Source organism: Callospermophilus lateralis, chromosome 7, assembly GCF_048772815.1.
Source record: "Callospermophilus lateralis isolate mCalLat2 chromosome 7, mCalLat2.hap1, whole genome shotgun sequence".
NCBI classification, from domain to species: Eukaryota; Metazoa; Chordata; class Mammalia; order Rodentia; family Sciuridae; genus Callospermophilus; species Callospermophilus lateralis.
In genome coordinates, this window is record NC_135311.1 from 56,192,558 (window position 1) to 56,204,599 (window position 12,042).

Here is a 12,042-nt window from a genome sequence, read left to right on the forward strand (position 1 = left end):
AACTCCAAAGTAGTGGGCGCCCTAGGCAACAAGAGCCACCACCCTATTACTGGACAGTAAAGGTCTATATACAATTGAATACACAGCTTAACACAACCATCATCATCTCAATGACTCCCTGGCTTCACCTCTCAACCACTGCCTTCCAGCAAAATACCATGTGTCATCCCCACTGGGCTGTGGTGCTTGACAAAATACAACAGTTACTAATGTGGCATTATTTTAAAATGTGGATGTGTAACCCATGTGATTCTGCAATCTGTATTTGGGGTAAAAATGGGAGTTCATAACCCACTTGAATATAATGTATGAAATATGATGTCAAAACATGTTAATGTTTTGAACAGTTAATAAAAAAATGAGCAGCAGAAAAAAAATGTTCTGTAAAATGCAAGAGGAAATTCATTGCAAAATTACACACTAGGGTAGTGTGCAAGAAGAATGCAGAATGGAAGAATATACAATCTAAATGTCTGAATGTTCTATTCCTCATGACATACCCACTCCCATGAACACATTAGGCTTTCTCGGTAACAGTGTAATAGGTTAGTTGTGCAGACCAGACTGAAGGGAAGCAAGGCTTCTCAGCAGAAGGAGTTTCCCGAGAGCCATGCACTCTTGCTCTTTTGGGAGATGCAGGGGCAACACTATTGGTCAAAGCCACAATTCTCTTTTTTTAAAATTTTTAATTTGTTTTAATTAGTTATACATGACAGTAGAATGCACTTATATACTTTGATATATCATACGTAGCTGGGATATAATTTCTCTTTTTCTGAGTGTACATATTGTAGAATCACGTTGGTCATACAGTCACGTATATATAAAGTAATAATGTCTGTTTCATTCTACTATCTTTCTTATCCCCATATCCCCTGCCTTCCCCTCCTTTCACTTCCCTGTACCTAAGGTAACACTATATATATATATTTTTTTTAGAATTACAATTCTTAATACACATATATACCACAATTTTTGTATTTTTTTGTATATAAAGTATGTTGACACCCAATTCAAGTCTTCATACATTATATTTCATCATCCTTGCTAATCCCCTGACCCCTCCCTTTCTCTCCCACCCCTCTACCCTATTTCCCCCATGCTCTCCCTCCCAACCTCACTTTGAGTTGTAAGGGTCCGGTGAACGACGGAGGAAGAGACCACAAAGCGACCAACTCATGCAACTGCAAAAGGGGCTCCGGGCTCACTCAACATGGGAGAGCAGCCAAGAGCCCCGAACAGGGGTTGAGCAATGTTTAAGTACACTTTTTGGGGAAGGCGGGGGCTTTGCATATATCAGAGCAAATCATCATGAGGCACGGGAAAATCAAACAACAATTCTCAAACATGATTAGTACATTCATTGGCGGGAACAGGTCGGGTGGGAGTGATAGGTCAATCCTAAGGAGGGGGATATATTCAAACTGATTGGTTTGGGCCCTGAGATGCCTACATGCCAAGCTGCACAGGGTCCTAGGTTATTGAACAACTAAATGGTCAGGGGAGATTATCTAATGGGGAGTCCAGGGAATTGTCCTAACAGCTACAGGAATTTCAGGCTTTGAGCGTAGCATAGGAACTTAACAATACCCAATCCTTTACATTTTAACTCAGGCTTTGCAGCTTAGAAAATTTACCCTTTCATTTCCCACTCCTTTTTCTGACTACTTTTAATCTTAAAAGTAATGAATCATAATTACTGAGGAGTCTCATTTTCCATCTCTGTCAGTGGAGCATATTGCTGTCTGATTCCCATGAGTTGTCCTGCATTTCCTGGAATCATTTTTAGCATGGCCTCCATTTTAGATTTCACTCGGTATTAGACCCCGATTTACCTAACTACACTGACTACCTGACTTTAAATCTGGCTTCATTTCCCCTCTAATTTGGGAACTCCTTACTGCTGTAAGGAAGGGAGGGTGAAGAGGATCTTTCTGGCTTCTTCAGGCTGAAAAGGGACGGGATGGGGCAAGCAGTTAGGAGTCCCCCTCTAAAAGTTGGGTCTATCGAGTGGTCCATGATAAAAGTCTGATTGAGAAGTAATAGGCTGGAGGGCCTTTGAGTGATGGGTGATCTATAAGAGAAATGAGAATTCATTAGTTCTGGAACCAGATTGATTCAGTAATAAATGCCACAGCACAGAAATATGCCAATGAGTATGATGACAAAGACAAAGACTAACAATGTTTTTTACCAGGAAGTACCAAGAACCAGGAGCTAAGATATTGTTTCCATGACAAAGTTGCTGAGGATATGGCTTCTATCTGAGCATGTAAATATTTAAGGATATTTGTCACATTGCCAGAAATGTCAGGGACATAAACACAACATTTAACTTGTAGGGTCACAGATGTCCTTTTACTTAAGATACAGTTTAATAATTTAACATCATCGGATCTTGCAAAATCCTTTTACTAGTATGACCTCTGTGTCTAATAGAGAAATATTTAATTCTGTTACTTAGGGCTGGATAACCATACTAGCAAACATTAAGCCTACCTGTGTTGGTTAGAAATAAAGGCCTTAAACTAAAAAACTACTCTGGAAGTTCCTTTTGGTAGTTATCAGGCATTCCTGTCTGAGAATCTCTTTTGTAGCCTCCAGTTTACTTATTTTTGGAGGTTACATTTAACTATTATTATCATTTAAAATGCCCAGGAACAGCTGTGTTTTGGCTTTGACTGTTTTTGCTAAGTGTTTAAGATGAAGCAAGTCAAACAGACTCTTGATTCTATCTATTGTTAACAGTCAGCTGAGTGTCCCTGAGAGTCCTCTGGGAACTTATAGCAGCTTCTCAGTTCCGCTAGTGCTATTTGTGCTGCTAGTTGCCATTTGTGCTAGGATGGTTCCAGGCCTTGCTTGACCATGTAGCTTCCCTCGGAAGCATCAGGGATGTCTCCCTTTTCTGATGACCCTCCTCTTCACAGCAAATGCACTGATTGGCTTTTTGTCCTCCACTGGTCTCATTAATCTCCCTGATCCGGAAGTTATGTGGCCCAGAGTTTGCAAAGTTCTTTGGAGAAGTCCCCTATTCCCTGACTCAGACTGACTCAGAGGGCCAGAGCCAGATATTGGTTTTCTTGGCCCTTTTAATTTAACTAATTTTAAAACTTAATCTTAAACATCTAGCAAATAAATTTCAACAGCCTTATATTAAGAGTACTGGGCTTTAATGTCTATCTTTCTATCCTGTAGGTGGTAATTTATTATCTTAAATTAACTCAGGTTGTGTGTTCTTAAATCAGTACCTCTGTAAAAAATTAACAGGCAATACTTAGACCATCTATAAGCAAACTACAAAATAAAATTAACTAGGGTAAAAACATATGTAGTTCATGTAATAGCTACCTTGAATTTTGGCAGAGTTATATATTATAATTCCCTGTTTGAGATCCTGGTAATCATGACAAAAACCAACTTTTGGACACAACTTTAAATGTACTGAAATCTGGCCTACTTCCTCCACAGTCACTTTCACATGAGATGGGACATAGAGCCTTATCTCAAGTAAGGCGGGGCTCTTCATAAATCTTAAATACTATACTTCTGAATCTCATCTTTTTTTTTTTTAGACATCATTTTATAAAGCCTGCATAAATTGTTGCTCGAATTCACATGAACATTAGCTAACACAACATAATATCACATCTAAAACATGAATTAAAGAAAGGCTGAAAGCTTTTAACCTCTTGTAGAAAAGTAGTAATGTACTTTTGTGTTTTGTATTAAAACTTTTACATAGATTAGGCTCTCATTAACTTAAAAATACATTTAAATTGTATCTCAGTGTAAAAAGTAACATAGAACTTTATATATCTTATTGATAACAAGTCCAATTATAGAACACAAATGATATAAATCTCCAACCTGTTTTTCTTTTAAGCCTAAAATTACCATACAACTTTAGAACACCAGCTTGATATAATGCTCTTTTGTAGCTTCTACCTTACAGACTTGTATACCTGGAAGATATGAACACATTAATAATACCACAATTACATTGATGATTTTATGTTAACCAAATTTAGCTTTTAAACAAATAATATTACAATATTGAAAAATAACAGTTATTGTTTAACCATAGTTGTATAATTTTTAATTTCTTTAAGATTACTTGCTCAAAAACTTACACTTATAACCAACTTACACAGACCTTCTTTATCACTTGCTTAAACCCTCTTATTAACTTAAACACATAGACTTTCTTATCCAGAAACACATTTTCCCTCTACTAAATCCATACCTAGAACCTTCTAGTTTCTCTTTTCCATCTGTTAACCTCCTTCTGTTCACATTTTGAAACATTACTCATAAATTTTTGAATTTAAGCAGATTATTTTATAGACATCAACATTTTATTAGGGCCATTTTGAACACCTAGAAAAACTTATAAGCCTAATTTTAAAGATATCTTTACCTTTATCTGTTTACCCAATTTAAATTGAACCATTAAGCAAGGGGGTGTGAAAGGAATCATTAAGTCTTAGAGTTGGTGTTAGGTCCCTTACTGGAGGAGGGGAACCATAGAGAATCTCATAAGGGATGAGGTTACATAAAGAGGTGGAGAGGGTATTTCCTGCACGAAACAGTGCATACGGTAGGAGCATAGTCCAATCTTTTATGCAGGTCTCCAAGCTTAATTTTATTAAGGTCTCTTTGATGGTTTTATTTATCCTTTCTACCTGTCCTGAGCTCTGTGGTCTATAAGCACAATGTAACTTTCAATTACTCCCCAAGGTCCTGGCCAATCCCTGACTTACCTGGGCCACAAACGCCGGTCTGTTATCGGACCCCATTACCTTAGGCAATCCGAATCTTGGAAAGATGTCTTTTAGGATCTTTGTGGCCACCATCTGAGCCATTTCTTTCTTCATGGGGAAGGCTTCGACCCATCCTGGAAAAGTATCTACAAAGACGTCTTGGAGGAAGCTGCTCCCATCCGTGAACCATACGACCTCACGGTGAGGCACTGGCTGATCTCCTCTGCCAGTATGTGTTGACAATCATGAGCGACGGGTCCTGATGATTCTTCTGGCAGCAGTGTAGCCGGGTTGAGTGGAGCAGGGGGTCCCAGCGTTATTCTGTCTTTGTCAATCAAGAGGCTCTGGTAATGGGTTATTCTGGAGTTTGATAGCCACCTGTCTGGAGGCTGACGGATGATGCTCTCCAGGGCATGGGGGGACTATAATGGTCAGCTTCTGTCCCAACGTTAATTTATCAGCATCTTTTATTAGGAGGGCTGCTGCTGCTATAGCCTTTAGGCAATGGGGCCACCCACTAGCCACTGGGTACAGTTTTTTTTTTTTTTTGATAAGTATGCTATCGGCCTTTTCCAAGGTCCCAAAGTCTGAGTGAGCACTCCCCGTGCTATTTCTTTCTTTTCCTCGATGTGGAGAGTGAAGGGTTTTTCTACATCTGGGAGTGCTAAGGCTGGAGCAGATAGCAGCGCCTTTTTGATATTATCAAAAGCTTGTTGGTGTGCAGGGGTCCATTGGAACTGGGCATCCCACTTTATCAGCAGGTATAAAGGGGCAGCCAGAGACGCAAACCCAGAGATGTAAATCCATAACCTGCAAAAGCCGGCAGTCCCAAGAAACTCTCTGAGTTGCCTCTTATTAGATGGGGGCGGTATCTGCACAAGGGTTCGTTTTCTGGGCTCAGTGAGCCATCATCTGCTACCCCTAAGTGAATAACCCAGGAAGATTACTTGTTGTTGGCAAATTTGTGCCTTTTTGGCAGAAACCCTATATCTGAGCTGAGCAAGCTTGGATAATAGTGCTTGGGTCCCAGACTCACAGTTCTCCTTGGTATTGGCTGCCAGCAGCAGATCATCCACATATTGGAGTAGGGAGACTTCGGGGTGTGCAGTTCTGAAGTCGTTGAGGTCCCTGTGGAGAGCTTCATCAAAGTGAGTGGGAGAGTTTTTGAACCCCTGTGGGAGTCTAGTCCAGGTTAGTTGACCAGATGTTCCTGTTTCTGGGTCTGTCCACTCGAAAGCAAACAACAATTGACTGTCCTTATGCAGGGGCAAGCAGAAGAAAGCATCTTTTAAGTCCAGCACAGTGTACCATTTCCGCTCCAGATTTAGAGTTCTAAGCAAATTATATGGATTTGCTACCGAGGAGTGAATTTCCTGCACCCTGTTGTTGATATCTTTTAGGTCTTGAACAGGATGATAGTCCCCAGTTCCTGTCTTTCTTACTGGTAGCAGGGGGCGGGGGGTATTCCAGGCTGACTGACAGGGCCTTAGGACCCCAAGATCCAGGCATTTCTGAATATGGGGCCTTATCCCCTCCCTAGCTTTTTTTGCTTAGAGAATATTGTTTAACACTGATTGGAGAGGCAGTGGCTTTTAATTTTAGTACTATTGGAGGTTGTTTTATGGCTAGACCTAACCCAGAAGTTTCTGCCCAGGCATCAGGATAATCTTTTATCCATTTCTGGGGTAGTTTGCCTGTTTGATCAGTCCCAGGGGCCGTGAAGTGTTGATGTTCATCTTTTACTGACATAGTTAAAGCCGTGACTATGGGGGTTTTTACTGAAGGATTTAGAAATTTCACTTGGGGACCATCAGGGTTAAAGATTATTTTAGCCCAGAGATTGGTGAGTAGATCCCTACCCATTAATGGGGCTGGGCATTCTGGGATTAATAGGAAAGAGTGATGAATTTTTTCCTTTCCTAGGTCCATAGTCCTCTTTGTTGTCCAAGCCCGATATTTATTGCCATTAGCCCCTTGAACTAGGGATCTTTTATTAGATAGAAGGCCCAGTGGGGTCTTAAGGGCTTAATATACTGCTCCTGTATCCACTTCAAAGTTCACTGGGGTCCCCTTCACTTCAAATATTACCCTGAGTTCAGGGAGGGCATCCGAGCACCAACTTTTTTAGTCATCGTCTAGAGTTAGCATGACAGGCTGGCATGACTGCTTCTTCTTGGGGCACTCTTTGGCCCAGTGTCCTTTTTCTTTACAGTAGGCACATTGATCTGAGGCCAGGGAAAGCCTTTGGCATGGGACCAGGTATCCCTTCCTGTCTCCCTGCTTTTTAACTTCTGGTCTATCTGCAGCTGTGACCAGAAACTTTGTCAATGCCTTAGTCTGCCTTTTGCTTCTTTTGTCTTCCTTTTGTTCCCTCTCTTCCTCAGTTTCTCTCTTATAATATACTTTTTCAGCTTCTCCAACTAAATCTCTTAAGATCATATCTTGCAATCAATCTAAAGGTCATAACTTTCTCTTAATATCTAGGGCAACCTGCCCAATAAAAGCCATTGCAACAGATGCCTTTTGGTCCTCTGCCTGAGGATCAAAGGGGGTATATCTCCTACATGCTTCCATAATTCTCTCCAGAAACATTGAGGGAGATTCTTTGGGCTCCTGGATAATCTCTCTTACCTTGGCCAAATTAGTTGGCTGCCTGGCGGCCACTTGAACACCCACTATAAGAGCCCACTGATAAGTGGACAGATGCTCCCTACCTTCAAAGGTGTTAGGGTCCCAGTTGGGTCGGTTTGAGAGGAAGACAGCTTCAATGATGTTGGGAAGTTGAGTTGGCCTCCCATCTGGTCCGAGAATATTTTTTCTGGCTTCCAGGAGGATTTTCTCCCATTTCTCTGTTGTAAAGAGAGTCCCCAGGAGTTGTTGGCAGTCATCCCAAGTGGGCTGGTGTGAGAACATCAGCAAATCCATTAAACCTGTGAGTCAGGTGGTGGAAGGGGTTGGAGTGGGAGCAGGAACAAGGAAGGGCTTCACCCATATAGGAGGAAATTCGCAGAGATCCTGCAAGGTTGAGATAGATGGCTTTTGATCTGGATGGTCATGTGGCCCCGGCTGAAAGACAATATCTCTGACTTTGCGAATTAGATGGAGGTGGAAGGATCCTTCTGAGGGCCATTCAACTCCAAGGGTGGGCCATTCTGTAATGCAGAGAGTCTGCCAGGTCCGGCGTTTCACTGAAAAAGAAAGATTCTGGGCCCTTGAGAGGACATCCATCCAATGATCAAGAGTCAGGGACAGAGGCGTGGAATGGCTTTGTCCCATATTGGGAGTTACTCAAACAGGGGCAAGGACAATACAGATGTGACACAGACAAGGACAAACAGTAAATGTTTAACAGGAGTTCAAGGCAAGCTGGACAATAAAGACAGACAGTAAACTCAACACGAGACAATGAACAAAACTGAGTAGCCGGCAGAACCTGATAGATTGGCAACAGAGTACACCTGAATTGAGGGTGCTTCCATCCCCTAGTTTCCCGAGTCTTCCAAGGCGTCCCTTGGGGATGTGGCCTGTGACTTCAGGACACGTCTGTCCACCACCGCCAGGGGGAGCTTATGCTCTCCGCTGGCAGCCACTCTGCCAACCCTTAATCCCAACCTGACCTGAGCGATCGCAAGAAAAAAGAAAGAGGTGCCTCACTTACCCCTAGAGGAGTCCGTTAGGGTCTCCTTGTTCGGCGCTGCAGGATTCCCAGCCAATGCACCAAATGTAAGGGTCCGGCGAATGATGGAGGAAGAGACCACGAAGAGACCGACTCGTGCATCTGCAAAAGGGGATTTATTGAAATTCAAGCATGCTGGGGCTCCATGCTCACTCAACAAGGGAGAGCGGCCAAGAGCCCCGAGCAGGGGTTGAGCAGTGTTTAGTACACTTTTTGGGGAAGGCGGGGGCTTTGCATATATCAGAGCAAATCATCATGAGGCACGGGAAAATCAAACAACAATTCTCAAACATGATTAGTACATTCATTGGCAGAAACATGTCGGGCAGGAGTGATAGGTCAATCCTACGGAGGGGGATACATTCAAACTGATTGGTTTGGGCCCTGAGATACCTACATGCCAAGCTGCACAGGGTCCTAGGTTATTAAACAACTAAATGGTCAGGGGAGATTATCTAATGGGGAGTCCAGGGAATTGTCCTAACAGCTACAGGAATTTCAGGGTTTGAGCGTAGCATAGGAACTTAACAATACCTGGTCCTTTACATTGTAACTCAGGCTTTGCAGCTTAGAAACTTTACCCTATCAGAGTCAACCTTATTTTATCAGAGAAAACATTCAGTATTTGTTTTTTGGGGATTGACTAACTTCACTTAGTATTATCTTCTCCTGTGCCATCCATTTACATGCAAATGCCATGGTTTGTTCTTTTCTAATACTGAGTAAAATTCCATTGTGTATATTTGCCACATTTTTTAATCCATTCATCCACTGAAGGACATCTAGGTTGGCTCACATCTATTTCATTCTACTATCTTTCTTATCCCCACATCCCTGCCTTCCCCTACTTTAGCTATTGTGAATTGTGTTGCTAAAAACATTGATGTAGCTGTGTCCCTGTAATATGCTGTTTTTAAGTCCTTTGGATATAGTCTGAGGAGAGGAATAGCTGGGTCAAATGGTGGTTCCATATCTCCATACTGTTTTCTATATTGGCTGCACCAATTTCGACTCCCACCAGCAATGTATGAGTGCACCTTTTCCCCCACATCCTCACAAACACTTATTGTTGTTTATTTTCATAATAGCTGCCATTCTGACTGGAGTGAGATGATAACTTAGAGTGGTTTTTATTTGCATTTCTCTGATTGCTAGAGATGATGAGCATTTTTTCTTATATTTATTGATTGATTGTATATCCTCTTCTGAGAAGTGTCTGTTCAGGTCCTTAGCCCATTTGTTGATTGGGTTATTTGTTTGTTTGGTGTTTAGCTTTTTGAGTTCTTTATGTACCCTAGAGATTTGTGCACTATCTGATATGTGAGGTGTAAAGATTTGCTCCCAGGATGTAGGCTCTCTGTTCACCTCACAGATTGTTTCTTTTGCTGAAAAGAAACTTTTTTTGTTTGATTCCATCCCATTTATTGATTCTTGGTTTTAATTCTTGTACAGTAAAAGTCTTATTAAAGAAATTGCAGCCTAATCTCACATAATAAGATTAAGGCCTATTTTGTCTTCTATTAGACACAGAGTCTCTCACAATTCTCTTTACAATACTGAGTAAGTGGCAATTATTTTACTTGGAAGACGTTTCATAGGGTAAGAATAGATGTCATGAAAGAAAGAGAGATGTCCATTGGTAGGGGACAGGTCTCTGCTTTGTGGCTACTTAGTGTTGAGTGGGTTCTATAAGCAGTGTTCTGATACTCCCACATTAAAAAAATATGTCCAACATATATTCTTCCCAAGGAAAGCTATATCACACAGATTACTATTATTTCCCTTCTATACAAGTGGATGTCTTATGACCATATTTTTTCTTTTTACTCTGTAGTGGAAGGAAACATTCTCAACCGATGTAGCAAGAATCATTTATCAAAAGAATAAAAACACAAGTTTATCAACACATTCTTAAGAATCCCAGAAACAGAATTGTCCACATAGACAACTTGGATTCATGATGGAGATGGCATCATAGAGAAGTAGGAAAAAAGAGAATTACTTAAGAAATGGGACTGGAGAACTGACATTCCACAAATAAAATACACACTTGCATTCCTACATCATTCCATATGTATTGACAACTCTAGATATGTTAACCATGTTAATATTTTAAAAGAAAATTTTTAAATGATTAGTGAAAAATATTGTGGATAGCTTTTAAAACTTGATCTTACAAAATATTTCCTAAGAATGCACACATAAAAACATATAATCACATAAGAAAAGATTAGTAATTTGAGCACATAAAATTAAAAACATCTGGGGCTGGGGCTGGAGCTCAGCGGTGGAGTTTTTGCCTACCATGTGAAAGGTGCTGGGTTTGATTCTCAGCACCATATAAAAATAAATAAATAAAATAAAAGTATTGTGTCCAACTATAACTAAAAAATATTTTTAAAAAAATTAAAGACATCTGTATGTCCAAAGATGTCTTAAACAGGAAGACCAGGGTGCTGCTGGGTGAAAAAGGGTGCCCAGCAAAGATGCTGCTGGACTTTGTCAGAAGAGCATAAGGAGCACCAGGCCTTTCTGCTGAAGTGGTGATGGAATTTGGTTGAATTGGAGTGGAGTTCCTGAGGTGAGGGACCATCCCCAAGGTTTATGAGGGTTCCGCCAGGAAGCTCAACGTGAGCAGCAACACTGTCCAGCATGTATGGAAGGGTTGACCTACCTGCTCACCAAGAGATCCAAGCTCATGATTTCTGACGTGGATTTCCAAGACTCTGTTTTTGTTCTGCGATTCTCTGAAGAACTGAACAAATTATTTCTTCAGCTTTACCTGGACAACAGAAAAGAGATCAGGACTATTCTGGGTGAATTGGCACCCAGGCTTCCCAGTTACCACAGCCTTGAGTGGCGACTAGATGTACAGCTTGCAAGAAGAAGTCTCAGGCAACAGATTAAGCCAGCAGTGACTATAAAACTACACCTAAATCAGAATGGAGACCACAACACCAAAGTTCTGCAGACAGACTCAGCCACCCTACTTCATTTAGTTCAGCAACTGTAACAATCCTTGGACAAGATGAAAACAAACCACTGTAGGAGAGTAGTTCACAACTTCAAGTAGTACCAAGTGTTAAGGTCCTAATGCCTTTGACTCATTTGTGAATGGATGACATTCAGGAACTACTTTTCAGAATTAATTTTTATTAATTGGTGTTGATAAATGCATCTAGATTCCATGAAATTCCTTTTCCTATTCCAGGATATTGAGGTCATGATCAGAAGCTAAAGTCAAGTTCCTTTTCTGATGCTAAATGTGGTCAGCTTCTTGACAGACTGAAATGTAATTTTGTATTTTAAATGTGTAAATAGGATTGAATCAACTAGAAATAAATCTATACTGTTCATATCTTCTGTATATATGAGTGATACCCTGTTTTTGGTACATTGTTGTCTGCTTAACTAGTATTTTCCTCCTTATTGATCAATTTTGAGAACAAAATTTACAGATAATTTCTTTCCTATTCAGAGTATTTCTAAATAATACAATATTTCTGACTTTTAAAACATCTCATGATGTTACTAGCTACAGAATAATGTAAAGTGTGTATGAGTTTTTTTAAAATTATATGCCCATATTGTTATAGGAAGTTCATG

The 12,042-nt window shown here is 40.6% G+C and overlaps 1 pseudogene; it reads left to right on the plus strand.

Moving 5' to 3' along the window:
* The window catches only part of LOC143404294 (COMM domain-containing protein 2 pseudogene), a 67,844-nt pseudogene extending 56,335 nt beyond the window's left edge, over window positions 1–11,509 (plus strand).
* Window positions 11,510–12,042: the final 533 nt, after the last annotated feature.